Source organism: Mixophyes fleayi, chromosome 3 (assembly GCF_038048845.1).
Source record: "Mixophyes fleayi isolate aMixFle1 chromosome 3, aMixFle1.hap1, whole genome shotgun sequence".
Classification (NCBI taxonomy): Eukaryota; Metazoa; Chordata; class Amphibia; order Anura; family Limnodynastidae; genus Mixophyes; species Mixophyes fleayi.
Window position 1 is genome coordinate 288,751,413 of NC_134404.1, and position 19,516 is coordinate 288,770,928.

Here is a 19,516-nt window from a genome sequence, read left to right on the forward strand (position 1 = left end):
CCCAAAAATAAATACATTTCTTCACTGAATTCCTTCTTTACACTACTTTTGTGAATAGGGCTTTATATGTGTATCATAATTAACAATACTATCACAACAGTGTTCCGATTTCCTGTTCCAATAATTAACAATGTCCTCTGTCCTCAGGGCAAGCGACAAGACTCACAAGCCTCATGTGCAAAAACACAATTACAGCTCATTTCCTATAGATATAGAGGTGCATTTCACAACAGCAACTATTTAAATCTGTCCTTACAGGAATGGAGTAAAGAAATTACAACTTTTTTTTATAACTTTTTATTTTCTGAGTGCAACATTACAACAATAAGGAGCAACAACAGCAGCAAAATATTTAATTTTAATGACAGATCATTACACCTTCTGTGCATTGAGAACCTCTGTAAACTTCCAATGTGTTCTACCTGAAGTGCAGTCTTATTGTTGGCTCTGTAGAGGAAGGGCTGCGCTTAGCCTTTCTGTGGCGGTAACTCAAATGGAGCGCACATGTCCTCTACACAATAAGCATCTGTACATGAGTTGTATGTAGTTTGAAAGACATATAGGGGGGAATTCAATTCCCCCCAGAGTATTGCCGCGCTAAACCTATTACCGTTATTATTGTAAATTTAACCGGGCTTTTGCTCGCAGCAAAAGTCAGCGTTGAAACGACTGTAATAACGGTATTTATGCGCACTATTATCGTAATAACGTTAATAGTGCGCAAGCCGCGTTACTTTTTACAGTAACGCGGCCAATTGAATTCCCCCCATATAGTAAGTGTTATTACATATGTTACTATCAACAACTACAACTAATTAGACTTTTGCATAAAGAAAATTGCAGGATGTTGAATTGCTTTTATTTTGCTGCCACCCAAAACATCATCATAATCAGTTATTTATATAGCGCCACTAATTCCGCAGCACTGTATAGAAAACTTATTCACATCAGTCCCTGCCACATTGGAACTTACAGTTTAAATTCCTTAACATACACATAGCAGCCAATTAATCTACTAGTATGTTTTTGGAGTGTGGGAGGAAACTGGAGCACTTGGAGGAAACCCACACAAACACGGGGAGAACATACAAACTCCACAAAGATAAAGCCATGGTCAGGAATGGAACTCATGACTCCAATGCTGTGAGGCAGAACCACAAAGCCAGAAAACATGCTGTCTGAAGCATATGTCTTAGGTTGCCTTATTATAGCTACAACCCTTTATGAAGAAGTAGGTTGGGTGAAAGATGCCACAACTTTGTAGCTGTAAATCCAGCACTGTATGTTCGTATCAAACTGTATATTAATTTCAATAATATTATATCAGTCTAGTCTTTCTGTCATATAAGGAGACACTGTCTCAATGGACAAGTGAGCAAAGCTAGCCACCGCAAGCTATTAAGAGTCTGAGAACGCCTCACCACCAATTTTAAAGGGACAGAAAAAACTCAACCTGCTCTGTCAGAACCTACACAAGTCTATGGTTACCATTCATCAGGCTATTTCCTAAAAGATAAAAAAAAAAAGTCAAATGTTCACCTGTCAGACAAACAAAAACAAAAAAAACTGCAGTACAAAAAAATAGGACGAAATCTAACAATACCAAATGTCACTTTGCATTTGCAGCACCAATGGGTTTTGGGCTTATGAGCCCCCTACTTCAGTCCCTGGATCACCTTTTTCCTCTAGATGCTTCTACTATATATTCACTTGTGCCACAGTTTACAATTACTCCATTAAAGTGTTAGTAAATATTTATAAAATTGGCAGTAAAGAATATTACTCACCCTTCACACTTCAATCCTCTACCCCCAGATTTTAGCACATAAGGTCATGGATCTATGCAGCGAGACCTGGGTAGTATCAGACATACACATCATTGGGGAGGTGGCAGCAAATGTAAATGTTTATAGAAAAATTAATATGTTGTCTTTTAATTAGTTATTCCTGAATAAGCCAGATCTGTAAAACTACAGATATTGTTCATGGTCTGTGTGCTCTCAGGTCAGCTGGTGCAACAACACTTAATGTAGTGTAGTTTAGAACTTTTTCATTCCCCACTTTAAAATGGCTGCAAATTGGGGGGATGTGCGTGGGAGGTATTTGGTTGATAAGGTATTTAAAAATGATATGTGCTGAAGTAGTGTGTTCTGTGTGGTCAGCCCTGCAAGGTAGGTATATTTTTAGTTCAAAAACATTGTCAGTTAACATCAGCATGGGCTAGACACCCTATGGAAAGTCCTACTATGGTGGACATGAGGATCCTATATAGCTACCTAGTTCTAGGTTATTGGGAATTAGGTTGCGTGGCCTAACAAACCGCCTTAAAGCAAATCGATAAAGGCTTACTTCACCTTGTAGTGTTCATTTCACTGATGTAGGAGTGTGCAGGCACTTTACAGTACAGATACCCACTGAAGTGCTGATGGCCATCTCTTGGACTGACCATACATCTGGGTCACAACACCTCTTTCTTGATCCCACCATGTATCACCACATCTACAACAGTAACCATGACCTTATTAGAGGAACATGATCCATGCTGGTGAAATGACACCAATCATCTATTTTTCAAATCGCTCTACAGTTACAGAATCCAAATATACATTCATCTTAGGTATCTCTAAAACAAAAGCTGATTTGATTTGTAACTGATGAGACACAACAATTTTCTCACAGTCTGCGGAGCCTGGATCACATTGCACACTGATAGCATGTCAGCCGGGGATGCAGAGCTGCATGCACTGTAGGAAATTATATAGGGTTCAAAATTTCACTTTGAGGGGAAAAAAAAATATTTCTCCCATACCTGAGAGATACTTTGATAAATCTTAGTTCCTTTACCCTGTGGCGTTAAAAATCAGGCTTTTACAAGCATTTTTGTAATGCTAGTAGAAGCATGTAAATGGGTATGGGGATGCCCTATTGGTTCCAATGACACCATACCCACTTACCCGTACAGTTGGACGCAGGGGGGGGGGGCATCTTTTGGACAGGGGTTAAAGGAGTGTCCTCTATTGAGGCACCCTTCCCTCCCCCGACCACAAGTTCAAGCACCGGTTACAACTGCATGTCAACATGATCACGTATGACATGTGGTGTCACTGGCGTTTTCTTAACACCAGTAGGTGTACTATCCTTATGGTATGGTAATCTCATATATGTATTCTACAATGTCTGAAGGTAATTTGGCCATATGGTGTTTTACTAAAGTCTTTAGATGAAACATCATAATACCATTGCTAAGTAATCCGTAACCCCATCTATGTTAATAAATGTAAATGACCAGCAAAATAAGGATGATTTGAGCAGAGCAACTTCTGCTTATATCTTTCACTAAGTAGTGGTATGTAAAACATGACATTGATAGACAGTGTTTCATAGTCACGAGAATCTCAGACGACTGCTAATATACCTTATTTATTTTTATTTTATATTTTTATTTTTTTAGGCGCAAGAAAACACCTCTGGTGACTAAGGGGATAAATATAGCAAATACAAAATGTTGCTTCAGAAAAACATTTAAATTACAGTAATTTGTCTGACCTCTACTTTTAACCCTATTCCTGAGACTTGGGGGGGAAAAAAGTTGTCATTAAATACAGCAAGCCAATTAGCAATAATATCAGTTTAGGCATCACTTCTGTGAACATATTCTTTTTTACATTTTAATTGTTAGATATAATTATATTTCCGTGATTTATATATAATTATGAAAAAAAATAATTATATAGAATATGTAATATATATTCTATAAATTATTATCCTGTTTGGTGACAACAGCGTTTCGCTAGTAATTCAGAATTTTACATACAAGATACGCAATAACTTAGTAAAATAAGCTTAGATATTAACAGGCTGAATAATCCGCACATTGATACAATATGTGTGTATAGATGGATGAGCAACGGACACTGGAGTGGATGGGTGTTGTTATGTTTGTCTACATTTACTTACTTGTTTACCTGGCGAAAAAAGTCAAAATGGGAATGATGAAGGACGGCGTTTGCAGAAGTAATGGTACCAGTCAATTGCTGCGCGTGTCATTGCTGAGAAGGTGGCATTGCTTGCCGAGTCCTGTTACAGGTAGTATCATGCACCTAGGCTGGGTGTTGCAGGCAGCATATTGGTCCATTGAGATGGTCATCATTGGGGTGAACATGGTGATGATGGTCATCATTGGGGTGAACATGGTGATGAAGGTATGGGGCATGTCCAATTCGAACGTAACTGCTTTAAGATCTCGCTACAAAAAGAAAATATAAAAAAGTATAAAAAAATTGATAAATAAATCAGGCTCTAATTTACTTGGAGAGGGGAGTGTCTGTAGCAGTCAGGCCCACATTTAGTGCTGTACAACGGACTTCTGCACAAACCTATTTGTCAATAACATTTATTTTAAACTAAAATTATTTTTGTGTAGTTTCCAAGAGTTCCCTATGAAACATACCTAGGGGTAAATTTATCAAGCTGCGGGTTTGAAAAAGTGGAGATGTTGCCTATAGCATCCAATCAGATTCTAGGTATCATCTACTTAGTACATTCTAGAAAATAACAGCTAGAATTTTTATGGTTGCTATAGGCAACATCTCCACATTTTCAACCCTGTAGCTAGATAAATTTACCCCCTAAAAATGATTGAAATCACATCTTACCCACAATTCCGAGGTGCAGTAAGTGGCAACGTTTCCTGTATATTTTAATTTTGTGTGGAAATAGTCAGCTTCTTTTTGAAGGCTACTTACTGTGTTTTAGATGGTGGAAGTCATGAAGACATATTTCACCCAGCGCAACCTTTTTAGATGAACTGAGCTGTCACCATGACTTACACCCACTGTCAGCAGCCACAACCCACGTTTTATCCATAATGTTAATAAGGTAATAAAAATCTAGACAATATATTTTAACTTAAATTGTGTATCTGCCTTTTGGTTAAGATCAAGTACAGATCTTTCTGTAGACATTGGGTTTAAAAACACACCATGGAGGTGAGGCAGCATCACTTGGTTTTCTGGCCGGGGGCCAAAGTGCTGGAGGCCCAAGATGCTGGTATGAATTTGTAATCACATGGTTCACATCCACAAATGGCACTTTTGGTGCTTTTAGCACTGCACATTTCTTTCCATTTATTTTGCCCTAGCATTCTGGCTAGGGCAAAATAAATATTATATTAAAAAATTGCAGAAATAAATGTTGGGGCTATACCAGATATTTATCTATAATATAATTTATTATTTAATCTGCGTTTGTCTACCTACTTGTCTTTTTGGGTAGGCTAGTCAATCAGACCTTATAGATCCCTCTACCTAAACTAGTGGATGAAGTGTGGCTTTTGAGCTCCCACTACTGAAGATTCTGAAGGCTTCCTCTTCAGGGGGAGCTGAACTGTTCCAGATCCCTGGGGTAAGCCTAAGTAGATCCCAGGTATAAAGGGGCCTACATGAGACTTGGCACAAAAACATTTGCCCCCTAATCAGCCTTATCGTTTTAGGGGTTGGGGATGGGCCTTTCTCCTGAAGATCTGGTGATACCTTGATCACTTTGCACTATTTTCTGCTCTGAGCACCTTGGACATGAAGCTTCACACCTTGGTATTTAAAAAATAAAAATATATATTGTTTCTCAGCTTTTAGGCTAAGATGATGCGTAGTACTGTGCTAGGAGGCCTTAGAAGACCTTATGATCATGAAAAGGCCTCCCTGGTCATTTGGTCGAAGGCTAGAAGCAGAAAAACCTGGGTTACTATATGCCCAAGAAGCAATGACCCAGTTGCTTGAAACACACAAAGAAGTGATGAACACACATGTTTCATCAAGGCACTGAGCACTGTATCTCACTTTTTGGAATACTTTTACAATTCACACTTCTTTATTTATTATTCTTCACTGTTTGTCACTTTCCACTGCTTTTTTTCCCATCACTGGATAGACGAACGCTACCGACTGTTCCCCAGATCTTGGAGAAGTAGGGTGGACCTAGTGCTACCAACTGCCTGCCCTCTTCCTCAAATGGTGGAAGCTGTATCCCTGAGTGAAACTTTCACAAAGATCAAGTGTAGTATCTGTTCTTAGAGGATATGGATGTCCCCTATGATAGATTAGTCTACCTTGGACCTCCAGTCCAAAGTGGTGAGCCCAAGGTTTAAAGATATGGTATTCTGTGCTACACTGTATTTTGTTCCCACTCTACACATTTCTTTTGCTCTAGCCCTCTGGCAGAGGGTAAAAATACTTTTCCTTCCAATGACTGGGGCTGTATACACAGCACTATTTATTCTCCTTATGTGTTTGTTAATTTCACTGTTTTAATTGAAATTCACTTTGAATTTTAAGAGGTGCAGTTGACCTGTTCCTGAAAATCTTGAAGGTGATGTGCAGTCTTTTAGCCTTTCCTCCTTTGAATCTCGCTGAGGGTCTGCCATGAGGGAGAGATGAAGACTTAGGCCCTGAGGAATCTCCGGCAGATCCCATTGTAAAGGGTCCACTAGATAGCCTTGCGGACAAGGGGGATCGGAAGATCCTTTGACCCAAGGGTTTGGGGTTAAGGTGTCCTTCTCCTTTGGAGAGGAACTGAAGATCACATACTTATGCACATTTAGGTATAATGCACTATTTTAGCTCTTTGGATGCCCATCTTGGTCTTTCTAGATATAAAAACACAAAAATCTTAAAAGTGAACCCTAACAATTAAATGAAATATAGATTTTGTATATCTATTGTTTTTGTCTAACTTAAGTTTTGGAGGAATTTGGTGAGATAAGTTAAACAAGGAGACCTCACTTTCCTGAGTTCACCCTATCCCACCTAACTCCACCTAATCTTTTTTTTTTTTTTTTAAAAAAAACAACAAAAAACAGCACCAACAACTGTGAATTTGGTTTTCAAATGACTTTTATATGCACATAAAAACCATTAGTTCAAGGTCTGATGACTCAGGGCAAAATGATTGAATTTGTGGCACAACAGGATACCTATCGAGTCTTACATCTCATTATGGCCTCTACTCACTGTGTTATTCTAAACAGATGTGGGTAGTTATTCTTACATTTATGTAAGATCTTAGAATATTGTTCTGGAATTCATTTGCCTTGGAAGCACCTGGCACTTTTTTCTGTGTTAATACAACCAGTGGCCACAAGGTGGTGATGTTTGCAAATCTATGAAATTACTTTTGTAGCCAGAATTAGAAACATTATTGAAGGGTGTACAATTGAAAAACAAGCCAAAATGGTTTAATTTCCTTTGATTTATTTACATATTTCCTTTTTTTATTTGTTCTGTGTTAGCTAGAGTTAATACATAAAGTGCATCCAGGAGAGCAGAATGTAATAAATGTCCATAGTGTATCATTCCATTAATACAGGTGCCTGCAATAATACTGGATTCTATATTACTTTCCTCATCTAGTAATGTATACTATTAGCTAGTCTGCTTTCTATTCTGAAGTTCAAACAATTTAGGAAAATTCGGCAAGACAGAGGACAAAGTGTGCTTGACACCTGATCTAACCAACATTATATTAAATTTTGCTGCTTCCAACAACCACCTGCTGAAATCGGTGTAATATTGTCCAAAATGTTCATAATCACCAACATTAGGTATCTGAAGGAATTTACTTATCACACAGTGTACGTCATTGTATTGTTTACTATTGTTTTGTTTTCCCGCTGGAGTCTTAAGGATCCATATGTGCCGGAATAACCATCCACCCTGTATTAGACGGAGGTGTTGAACAGCAATGAATGAGTTACAGAATACATTATTACCAATTTTGTTTATTCAGCACAAACACTAAGGGGGGAATTCAATTGGGCGCGTTACTGCTGAAAGTCACGCAGCCTGAGCTCTATTACCGTTAATAACCCAGTTCAGCATTAAAAATTACCGTACTAACGGTAATAGTGCGCAGACCGAGTTATTTTCAACAGTAACGCGCCCAATTTAATTTCCCCTTATATATTGCATTATATAGAGCATCAACTACTCAGGGTAGTGTCTGTCTTCAGACTATATGATTGATGAAAGTCTGCTGATTTGAAGTCTGCCATCACACACACACACACACACACAAACACATGAAGTGCATAAGATTCTCAAAGTGCCACAACAGTGTATTAAATATTATTATTATTATTAATTAAATAATATTACATACATGCACAGGATTGGTAAAATAGCACTCATAGGGGGTATTCAATTGTTCCTCCGGCCGCCGGGAAAAACGAGCGCGTTAAAACTATTACCGTTTATACGGTAATATTGCGCGCAAAAAAACGTTAATACGGTAGTTTACTCGCTGAATTTCATCTCGCAGCTCAGGGAGCTGCGAGATGAAATTCAGTGAGTAATTACTGTATAAACGGTAATAGTTTTAGAGCGCTCGTTTTTCCGCCGGCCGGCCGGAACAATTGAATACGCCCCATAAATTCTATTAATTTTACTAGATCTATGATTAATGTAAAAAGCAATTGTTTATAAAACAGCAGCTAGAAAATTCTCAGTTTTATACAAGACCATGAAAAAATGCTCCTCCAGATTTCACTATTAGTCTACACATACATATCATATACAGCACACATTTAAAGTATGCACTAGATATGGTCAGGCACTAACAGTACATGAAGATTTCTGACCATGCTTAAAATTCTACACAATTGTTTTTAAAATGTATATCCTAAAAATATAGCACTGTGATTTGCAAATTAGCATTGATTTTTTTTCTGCTGGCTTCTGGAAGAAAAAAAGTACATATTTAATGTTGTTTCTAACCTATCTTCTTGTAAGCTAAAGATCTCAGTGGACATATAAGTTCAGTTTGAAACCTCCTGCCTTCCCTAATTAGTACAAAGGAATGTAGTAGGCAGACAGACTACTGCTAGATTTTCACTTTGTTGCAACAATGTTACAAGTCTCTACAAATCAGAAAACACTAAGGGGGGTATTCAATTGTCAGCGTTAACGCTGAAAAACGAGCGCTCAAAAAATATTACCGTTTATACGGTAATATTGCGCGCGAAAAGCGTTAATACGGTAGTTTACTCGCGGAATTTCAGCTCGCCGCTCAGGGGGCCGCGAGCTGAAATTCCGCAAGTAATTACCGTATTAACGGTAAGATTTTTTGAGCGCTCGTTTGTTAGCGTTAACAATTGAATACGCCCCTAAGGGGGGTATTCAATTGACGGCGGGATCGCCGAAAATCCCACGCTCGAAAAATATTACCGTTATTACGGTAATCCTGCGCGTGAAAACCGTTAATACGGTTATTTACTCGCTGGATTTCAGCGCGCAGCTGAAATCCAGCGAGATATTACCGTATTAACGGTAATATTTTTTGAGCGCGGGATTTTCAGCGATCCCGCCGTCAATTGAATACACCCCTAAGGGGCATATTCAATTGTTGGGAAATCCCGCAGCTGAAAAACTAATACAAGTAATACGGTAAAATCCAGCGAGTAAATTACCATATTAACGTTTTTTCCGCTCGCAATTACCGTAATAACAGTAATAGTTTGCGGACCGCGGGATTTTCGGCAATTCCGCCGTCAATTGAATATGCCCCTAAGGGCGATACTGTTAAAAGGAACGTGGGCTGCGCATTATTACGGTAATAGTGTGCGTAATTACCGTTATTACGGTAGTTCTAACGCCGGCTTTTTGCTCGCAGCTCAGGGAAATTTCATTTTTATAAAGAAATCAATTTAAAGTTGAAAGTATTCCTACTTATGCAGGAGAATTGAGGCGGTTATCTGAACACTGACAATTTGGATTGTGTCTCTCCGATGCAAAGGAGACAGGCTGGATTGTGGTATCCGTAGTAATAAATGTATCCAAACGAGATTATAATCTGAACCAGAGCTAACATTAGACCGTGCAGTGTCTATTGTAATTTCAATGGAGAAAGCAAGAAAGCATGCCCCAAAGTTTAAAATATGGCACACAAAATGTCTTTTAAACAGAGAATGTCTTGTGTTCTATGTGGGCAGACCTCACAGGATGCCAGTCACTGTTGGAGTAAAGATAAATCATGTAGGAAATGTCGTAAAAAGAGACTAAAGCATCAAATAGTTACACTACTATTAAATTATTATCTAATCACTAGTTAACTGCTGCACAACCCATAACTGAAAAAGGGATATGGACTCATAAATGAATAAAAGCCAGCATTGTATTAGCTAAAAAAGCTACCATGGAATTTCACAAAACTCCACCTGTTAGATACACTATTCAGCAAAGGATTGAGGCAGGGCTGGCTGAAAAAAATGTGAACATTTGTGAATTTTGTTACTTGTAGCATGCATTGAATTGGCTGCTCCCATAGTTTGAAGCAACGTAAAGCCGGAAGCATTTGCATATGTGAAGACATTAAGGGGGTAATTCAATTGGCCGCGTTACTGTAAAAAGTAACACGGCCTGCGCACTATTACCATTATTACGGTAATAGTGCGCTTAGATACCGTTATTGCGGTAGTTTCAACGCCGGCTTTTTGCTCGCGAGCAGAAAGCCAGGTTATTATTACCGTAATAACGGTAATAGGTTTTACACGACGGACAGCGGTACTTCGGGGGGAATTAAATTCCCCCCTAAAACAACAATTAATCCAGCACAGCACACAGTGCAATATCTGCTACAAAAGATTAAGCACATCTTTTCAGCTGTGTCGAGAGGAGATCGCTTTATAAAATTAGATCTGACACAAGCGTATTTACAAATGGAAGTTAAAGATATTTTAAAAATACTTGACAATCAACACGTGGTTTCTTTCAAAACAACCATCTTGTCTCTGGAATAGCTCAAGCAATTTGGCAAAAAAACATGAATACTTGGATCAGGTATTATTACAAGGAATACCTGGTACTCAATACTAACCTGCAATATTATCATTATAGGAAATTATGATGAAAACTTAACAGTGTACTTATGAGACTACACGAACATCGCCTGAGAGCTAATCGAGATAAATGTGAATTCTTGAAGGAAGAAATTTCTAACTGTGGCCCAGTTCAGATCTTATGTAGGTCCAGTGAATTGTCACAAATTTCTACCTCAAATAAAATTGACTTATTTTATTAAAACAAAAAACTCTTAAAATTGGGGTTTTTCTTGGTGTTAATAAACTGTGCAGCTACTGTATCACACACACTGAATGCTCTCTCACAGAAGGGAGCACCATAGAAATGGTCTGCACCTTGTGAAAAGGCTTTTCAATAGATATGGAAACTGATCACATGGGACATACTTTCATATTGGTCATAGACCAACCACCTCTTGTGTCAAACCTCAGAAGGGAGTTCCTGCAATGACAGCTGCCAGATAACAAAAATGGTCCTTATTCTTGGGAGCTCATATTGATGAAATTGAAATTAAAGGAAAGCAACTTTGTGGCAATGCTGATAAATTGCCAAGATCCCTTCTACAACAAGCTGATAAGTTTTTCCAAGCGGACCACGATAATGTGTATATTGGTAGGGCAGCTTCCAATAACGAATGTTGTCATCAAATAAGACACCAGAAATTGTCCAGTATTATCTAAAGTCTATGATATTACAGTTAAAGGTTGGCCAAAACAAGGCCATTGTATCAAGAGATTATCAGAAAGAAGAGATCAACGGTCTGTATGTCATAGAATGTTAATGTGTGGGTCTACTAGTAGTGTCTACAAGAATATTGGAAAAATATTTGTAGAAGTATATTGGAAAAATTGCATGAAGGCCATCTTAGCATAGAGAAAAATATGGTCTTAGCTAGAAGTTATGTATGGTGGCCTGAAATTGGTGATCATTTTAAATCAAAAAGCAATAATTATTCTAGGAGGCAAAATTGAAATTTCATATTTTTATTGAAATGCTGAACATGCTACTAATGGGCAAACGCCAGCAATGATGTTCCTCAGCAGTAACCAGAGATCTTGTTAGGAATGGGTGAATTGGCGCGTTTTTAAACGCAGACTGCACATGTGCCGATTGGCACGTGAGCAGTAGCTAATTACATGATGCCCACTGTGTCTTCAGACACAGACTGTGCCTGCGCAGTATTAAAGGTGCGGCAATAGCACACGTCTGGGTACAGAGTATCACAGATTTACAGGGGGCCAGCAGAGCTGTGCAGAAACCTTCTTACTCTCCTGTAGAAATAGGAGCTACTTAGGTCATTGCTTAATTAACATGTCTTAAGGCCAAGTCCTTCTGTACTGAGACTCCAACCACCTTTGGGGATGAAGAGTAAAACAGACACACACAAGCATTCTGGGATCTTTTGCTGCTGAGATAAAGTCACTGAGGAATCTCTCTCCCTCTTTCCTGCTATACCACATGGATAAACTGTAACACAGGTAATCGTTTTGTGATTAGTTTTTAAGTTGATTTGCATGTGAAATTGTTAGTGTACGCAGAAAGTGATTAGATTGTTCAGTGTAAAATTTTGCTTAGACTGTTGGTTAAAGAATATTAGTGTACTTCAAAAGTTAATTATTCCATGTGTGTCCTCTCGCCACCTCAAACTTAATCTTTCTAAAACAGAGTTATAATATTACCATCCACCAACAAGAGCATACCTGACATTTCTATCTCTGTTGATAACATGACCATAAATCCCACCCCACAAGCTCGCTGCCTAGGTGTAATCCTTGCCCCACATTGACTCTAGATCTAAATCATGTTACATACATCTAAAGAACATTTCCAGAATTTGCACATATCTCACGCAAGACACTGCTAAAACCTTAATTCATGCACTTATCTTCCGCATTGACTATTGCAATTCCCTCCTTGCTGGTCTTCCCCAAAACAGACTCAAACCCCTAAAATCTATTTTGCACACTGCTGCAAGACTGATTTTCCTTGCAAATCGTTATTCCTCTGTTGAATCACTCTGTATGTCTCTACACTGGCTGCCTGTTTTCTACGGAATCCAATAGAAAATACTTTTACTAACCTACAAGGCCATCAACAAAGCTGCACCAACATACATCTCCTCTCTAGTCTCAAAATAACTCCCAACTGAGCAACTCCATTCTGCACAAGATCTGCGTCTCTCATCCACCTTCATTGCATCCTCCCATTCCCGGTTACAGGACTTTTTTCGGGCTGCACCCACTCTATGGAATTCACTCCCTCGCACAATAAGACCTTCCTCTGGTCTACAAACTTTCAAGCGTTCTCTGAAAACCCACCTCTTCAGACAAGCTTATAATATTCCTTAACCACCCTCTTAACCTCGTAACCTTACCCTATTACCCGTTACACAATTTCACACAAGACAACTACCTCCTGACCAACTTTGTTGTGTGACAGGATCATTTAGCTTAGGAGTCACTTTTACCTTTACAGCCTGGCTGGGCCGATATGCAAAATGTAGACCTAGCCTTAGCCTCATTTGTCAAACTCCCATTATCCCATAGATTGTAAGCTTGCGAGCAGGGCCTTCTCACCTCTTTGTCTGTTTTACCCAGTTTGCTTATTAGCTTCCTGTTGTGTTCAAGTGTTGGTCACTCACATTGAATAGACTTACTTAGCATTTCCTGCTATCAGCAAAACAGACTCACTCCTCACATATGCCTAATTGGCGATTCCCTCTAGGAAAGTTACAAAACCCTAAACAAGACATTCCCTATACCAACATACACACAATATCAAAAATAAGTACATTTGCAATTATATAAATAAGCACCCCGCACTATTTCCTTTAAATAAATTTATACCATAAGTTATTTATAAGTGATCCAGCCACACCGATATTTGGCGACTTTGCAGGCAAAATTTAAAACGGCCTTTAACTAAATTGCCATTTTTTATTTTAAGTCGCCAAATATCGGTCATTTGCTAGAATCACAGGTTAATACATTTACCCAGTGATCTTATTCTTTAAAGATGTGTAGACAATAAGGTTGCCTGCCTAGAAAGTTCCTTCTGTGATAATGAGAGAATGTCCACAGTAAAGAGGTGGAATAGTGAAGAAAAAAAGAAAACTGAGGGGTCCATTGTCACGCAGTACAATAAACATCGGTTGAGTCGACTTGGCTGCCATGCTATTGGACTCTGCAGAGTACCACTCAAATCAAAATGTTGGTACCTACGGCTATTTGGATTTGTATTGGATTTGTGTACTGTGAATGCATAGCTGGTCTATCATCGGGAAACTGCAGACAAAAAACGAGACAATATTTTTGTATGACAAATATTGCCATTGGCTTGATGGCTGCAGGGAAAAGAAAGGATTCACCATTATTGCCCCCCCCCCCCCCCCAAAAAAAAATATAAGGAGTCAATAGTTCAGTACAGGATGATTGATACAACAATTTTGACCACTGGCCTGAACATTGGTTTAAAGGCCCATACCAATACAATTGAATACACTTTTGTACAGTAAGTGCTTTCAATGTAAGCCACTGAAGTTGTAGGTTGAACCAATACGGGAAATTTTGCTTACAACTAACATGTTGTATTTTCTAGGAATAATAAAAGTACATTTTTAAAAACATGTAACACCATTTAAGAAGTCATATTTACTTAAATGAAGTACAAAAAAAAATCCTTGAAATTGTCAATGCATGTAGAACAAGGGTTTAAACTAAAGACCATAGTGTGCAAAACGTTATGTATGAAACATTCTTGAGCTCACCTTTTTACACTCCGAGCAGAACAATAGACTATAGTATGTAAAGATTGAAGCAAGTTATTGGACATGCCGTCATTCTTATGGAAATTTCTTTTAAAAAATAGTATATAATGTAGCCAGTTAAACAAGCTCAAACAAGCTTCAACATGATCAATTATATTTTACATCATACTTGCCAACTCTCCTGGAATGTCCGGGAGACTCCCAAAATTCGGGTCGGTCTCAGGGACTCCCGGGAGAGCTGGCAAATCTCCTGCATCCCGCAATTGTGGGGCTAAAATTACGCGATTTGCGGTGAATCACGTCATTTTGGCCCCGCCTCCCATGGCAAAACAGCATATTTGACGCGGGGACAGGGCCAAAATAACGCGATTCAACATGCCCCGCCCCCTCCCGCCCTCTACACATGCCCCTCTCCCGGATACTACTTGCCAAAGGTAGGCAAGTATGTTCTACATTTTATGATAACTTTTTAAACTTTTTTAAACAGCTAACATTACTGTACATGGAGTTTGCATGGAAACACAATATAAATATTATACGATGTAGCCATTGAAGCATGTTTGAATAAATCTGAACATGTTTGGACAGAGTCAGACATGTTCTCAGCGGCTTGAACAAAATCAAACCTGTTCACCTTTCTCAAATTCAGCTTCATTTTTTTAGTTTAAGTCTGAGAATTTATAGCTCATATATGCAGAACTGCAACCAGATAGTACAAATCCAATTGAGCAGCAACCTGGCATTTTAGGGGGAGAGACGGGAAATTTGTGAGCCATTATGTAACGTATTTTCACTTCAAGGTGATGACAGATGTGTCCTTGTCTTTTCTTACCAGTAGTAATCAAAATGAACTTTTTGATAATGCAATCATTTAAATATTAAAAGAGTCAGAACACTGCGTTACCTGGCCCCATAACATAATTTGGGTGAGGGTCTGGCACCGCAGCTACAGCCTTCTAGGCCATCTTCTCTGTTATCAGCATAGCAGAGAAGGAGCCCTTTCTGAGAGCAGAGCGGGGGGCCTCGGGAGGCTGAACCACCGTTGTTGGGCCCCCTCACCACCCTGCAGTGGTGGTAGTTCCACCGATGGCACCTTCACATTCACACAAGCGTTTTTCCCCTGGTTATTTAGAATGCAACACGAGAAAACTGCCAGGGAAATTGTATGGAATTGGGGAAGCATAGCTGAAGTTTTATTCCATGGAATAGTGCTCTATAAAGGGGTTTAGAGAACAGGCAGTGACAAACCAGAAGAGTTGAATGGTTTTCAATGATTGTAGGAGGGCTGTGGACTGTTTGAAGCAGTACAAATATATGCTTGGTATGTAAATAAAATAAAAGAGAGTGAGGTAGTATTTTGTATTATGATAGCAATATTACATTTTGTATTCTGCCCAAGAGGAGAAAATCAGCTTTAGAAATATATTCTACTTCTAGAGTATATTTACCAGCATTCAGCACACAATCCAGTTTCTATCAATTCATCACCTCTAAATCCAACAAGTCTGATGAAAAGAATATGACTAGAAGCACAGGTATAGTGATTTGGGAAGCTGAAGTTCAGGCGAAGCCATGTGAGAAATATATTTAGGTGTAACAATGAGTGCAGCTTTCTAACCTCTCTTTCTTAGGAACAGAGTATGAGGAATACATGTATGATAGGAATGCCTTCTGGTCCAGCCCATTGGCACAGCAATCCTGTTTACTGTTTCACTTGTTATTGTTGTATGGGGTAAAGGGAGGAATGTCAGGCATGCAATGTCCGGCAGGCAACTGCCTAGGTTAGGCCAGAATACATTCCTTCTTTGTGAACACAGTACTGCTGTATATAAAACTTTAGTGCCTGTCATGTTATTTATACTATCAAATTATATGGCAAAGTAGCAAATAAGTGTAGCTATAACTGTCAAAATTTCTTTAGAATTGGGATATTTTGAAGCTGGAATTAAATGCTCAATAATACTGGTGGTGAAAAATCAATCTGTAATTATAGCTGGAGATGCAAACCACTCCTTACTTGTCCTTGTGCCCAACAATGCTTACTAAGACACCATTAAATAGCATTGTTGCACCCAGGGATGAAAAGCCATAAACTTGCCAAAATCTGCTTCATTAAGTCATAGTAGATGAATGCATAATATGGGTCACTGGCGTCTAAAATGTAAGGTTTGTATTCCACCCCCAATTCCAATGGTAACAATTACAGACTTAATTTTTTGGTTTTGTTACACACTAGCTATGAGCATGGGCTTATCCCAGGTGTTACCTGTTCTCATTGTTTGTGAGGGAACTGGAGGGAGTTATAGAGAGCAAAAGTTATCCACAAGCTCATCAGAGGCAAGGGCAATATGGAGTCTATTCCATGGCTCATTGCGGCCACACTAAGATCCATTTGGTAAAAATGTGGCTTGAAGCAGACTTACCAATAGTCATAAAAACATGGTGTGGATGTCTATCCAGGAGGACCTGACTTTAAGGATTTTCATGCACGACAGGTGTAGATACTAACACTACATTTAAGGACTTTCCTTCAGGTGGAGGAGCAGACACCTACGCTGTCCACAGTGCTTGTGTGACAGTGGCCATAAATCTTAGGGTAGCAACAAGTCTCTGCTTTGCAGATATGGGTCTCCTTAAATGGATGTCCTCCTTCTAGATGAAGGGGGAGGGGGGGGGGGTGACTAGTTGGAGCAGCACCTGGAATGTGGATTAATGAAGTCATTAGGGTTGTTGTCCCGTATCTTCTGTAGCAGGGGCATGTGAGAGAATGAGTCTCTCCTCTGAAACCACTCTTTGGTCCAACAGACCCGATTCTTTCTCCTTCTTTCCCCTCTGGGTATGTGCTCGCAGTGTTCTTGCCATAGCAAGTAGCAAAAGACCACAAGCTTGTTGTTGTTCATATGTGCACATTATATTAAAATTAATCGTAAAAGGTGCAGTTGCAAACGAACGTACACTATACACAAAGATGTGTTATAGAATGAATGGCGATGACATATTTCCTTTTCCTGAATCTGAGTGTAACCCCCTGTCCCGGTGTGTAGTGTGAGGTGCACAGGTTAGGCAGTGCAGCTCCTTCTCAGCCCTGGCAAGCTCCTGGTGTGGATGTACATGACCAGAGGGTCCTCTTTTTACAGAGTCTCTGTGAAGTTGTTGGGACACAGGTGATGTAACTTGGGGGTGCAGTGCAATCAGATGTCTCAATAATGCGGGCGCCAGACCATCTCTATATTGCAAAATAAACTCTTTATTTACATTCCTTCTTCACTCCAGCACAATCTTAAACTGTTGAGTGATATATATGTACAGTTCCTATATACATCTCCTGTCTCCTCCTGCACAGTTCTTAACGGCTACATGCACAGAATATCAATGGAGCAGTCACATCCGAAATGGCGGCTCTCTAGATCACCCTCATCTCTCTCTCATAGCAGTGTTCACTCACCCTTCGTCTGCGGGGGTAATATCTCTCTGCCGTCCTCTGGGGGGGTAATATCTCTCTTCTGCTCAATGTTTGCTGCCTCTCCTTTCTATAATCCTGTCACTTTCTAAGGTAATTTATCCCTGAAACCTGCCCCATGTCACTGGTATTCTGTCAGTGTTGTTGTACTTTGGCCCCTGGTGACAAGAGGGGTCCCAGGGCCTCCTCCCCCTCTGTCCTGGATCCCTGGCTGACTCTCTCCACACAGGTTTTGATCCCCTTATCCCAGCCTGATGCTGCTACCCAACAGTCCTGCTGTGTCTCCTCTGGGTCCTAGTGATGTTCTACACATTCAGTCAGTGAGAGGTGTGAACAGTAACACCAGAGGGGGTGTTACATAAGTTTGTGGGGGGTTTTTGCCACCGATATTCAACCCTTTATTTAAATTTTTTAGGAATATTGCTGCTGAGAGGCAGTTTCAGTGTGTATGGAATTACAATCTTTTTAGACGATATTATGTCTGACAAAAATCTCTGGTCGGACGTAAAAATTGTTTAAAATGTGTATAGTGTGCACACAAGAATCTACCGACCGATCGGAAATTCAGTCGTAGGTAAAGTCGTTGTAGATAACACATTGGTCGGACAATTCTGTAGTGTGTACCCAGCAATAGCAAGAAGTACTTGGGTAGGCTCCTCCATTTTATAGAAAGGTAAATGGTGAGGAGAGTTTATGCATCTTCGCTAAAAATATGACCGTGTTTTCAGATGCAATAGCAAAAAAATATTTCTTCTTCTGATGTACTCATATAATAATTCCAAAGAGTCACTTATCCATTAGACACTAAGGGGCATATTCAATTAGCTTTTGGATTCGCGGTAACGCGCCGGAACAGCCGCGAAACGTAATACACGGTACCGCAATAACGTGGATTTTCGTTTGCAGCCCATAGGGTTGCGAACGAAAATCCGCGTTAATGCGGTACCGTAATACCCGCAAGAACGCGCACTTTTCGCGGCAACGCGCGTTACCGCGAATCCAAAAGCTAATTGAATATGCCCCTAAAAATATAAAAACATATAATAACAATAATAAATAATCTTGTTCCTAGAATTCATGGTACTTATCAAGTGTTTTAAGATTAGGAAGGATTAAAGAATAACAACTAGAGTTTCTGGTGTTTATACCGATTCCTACAGCAGCCTCATTAGTAGTTGATATATTGTACCCATCGTCTTATGTATCATCTTTTCTGTGTGAAAAGGTATTTTTATTTCTGTTTTGTTTTGGATGCAGTGAGTTAATTCAAATGTCACCTAAAAATAACTGAATCAAACAGTAGCCCCATTATGACTGCAATCGTTTACAAATAAAGTACTCATAATAAAGAGGAAGTATACTGATCTCTTATTCAAAATAAGGCAGAATTTGAATCTTGTTTATTTATAGGCGCTACAAAACTGGACCGACAACTTATCA

At 39.3% G+C, this 19,516-nt stretch overlaps 1 long non-coding RNA gene across 9 annotated transcripts in view; it reads right to left on the minus strand.

Annotated features, from left to right (window-relative positions):
* The window catches only part of LOC142144649 (uncharacterized), a 466,443-nt gene that overhangs the window by 432,006 nt on the left and 14,921 nt on the right, over window positions 1-19,516 (minus strand). For 7 of the 9 annotated variants that reach the window (XR_012689763.1, XR_012689758.1, XR_012689761.1 and 4 more), the window contains exon 2: window positions 3,958-4,246. This is a non-coding gene — a long non-coding RNA (uncharacterized LOC142144649). Of the gene's footprint in view, window positions 1-3,957; window positions 4,247-18,061; window positions 18,413-19,516 lie in introns of those variants that run through there. The other 2 variants (XR_012689759.1, XR_012689760.1) reach the window with 2 other exon arrangements.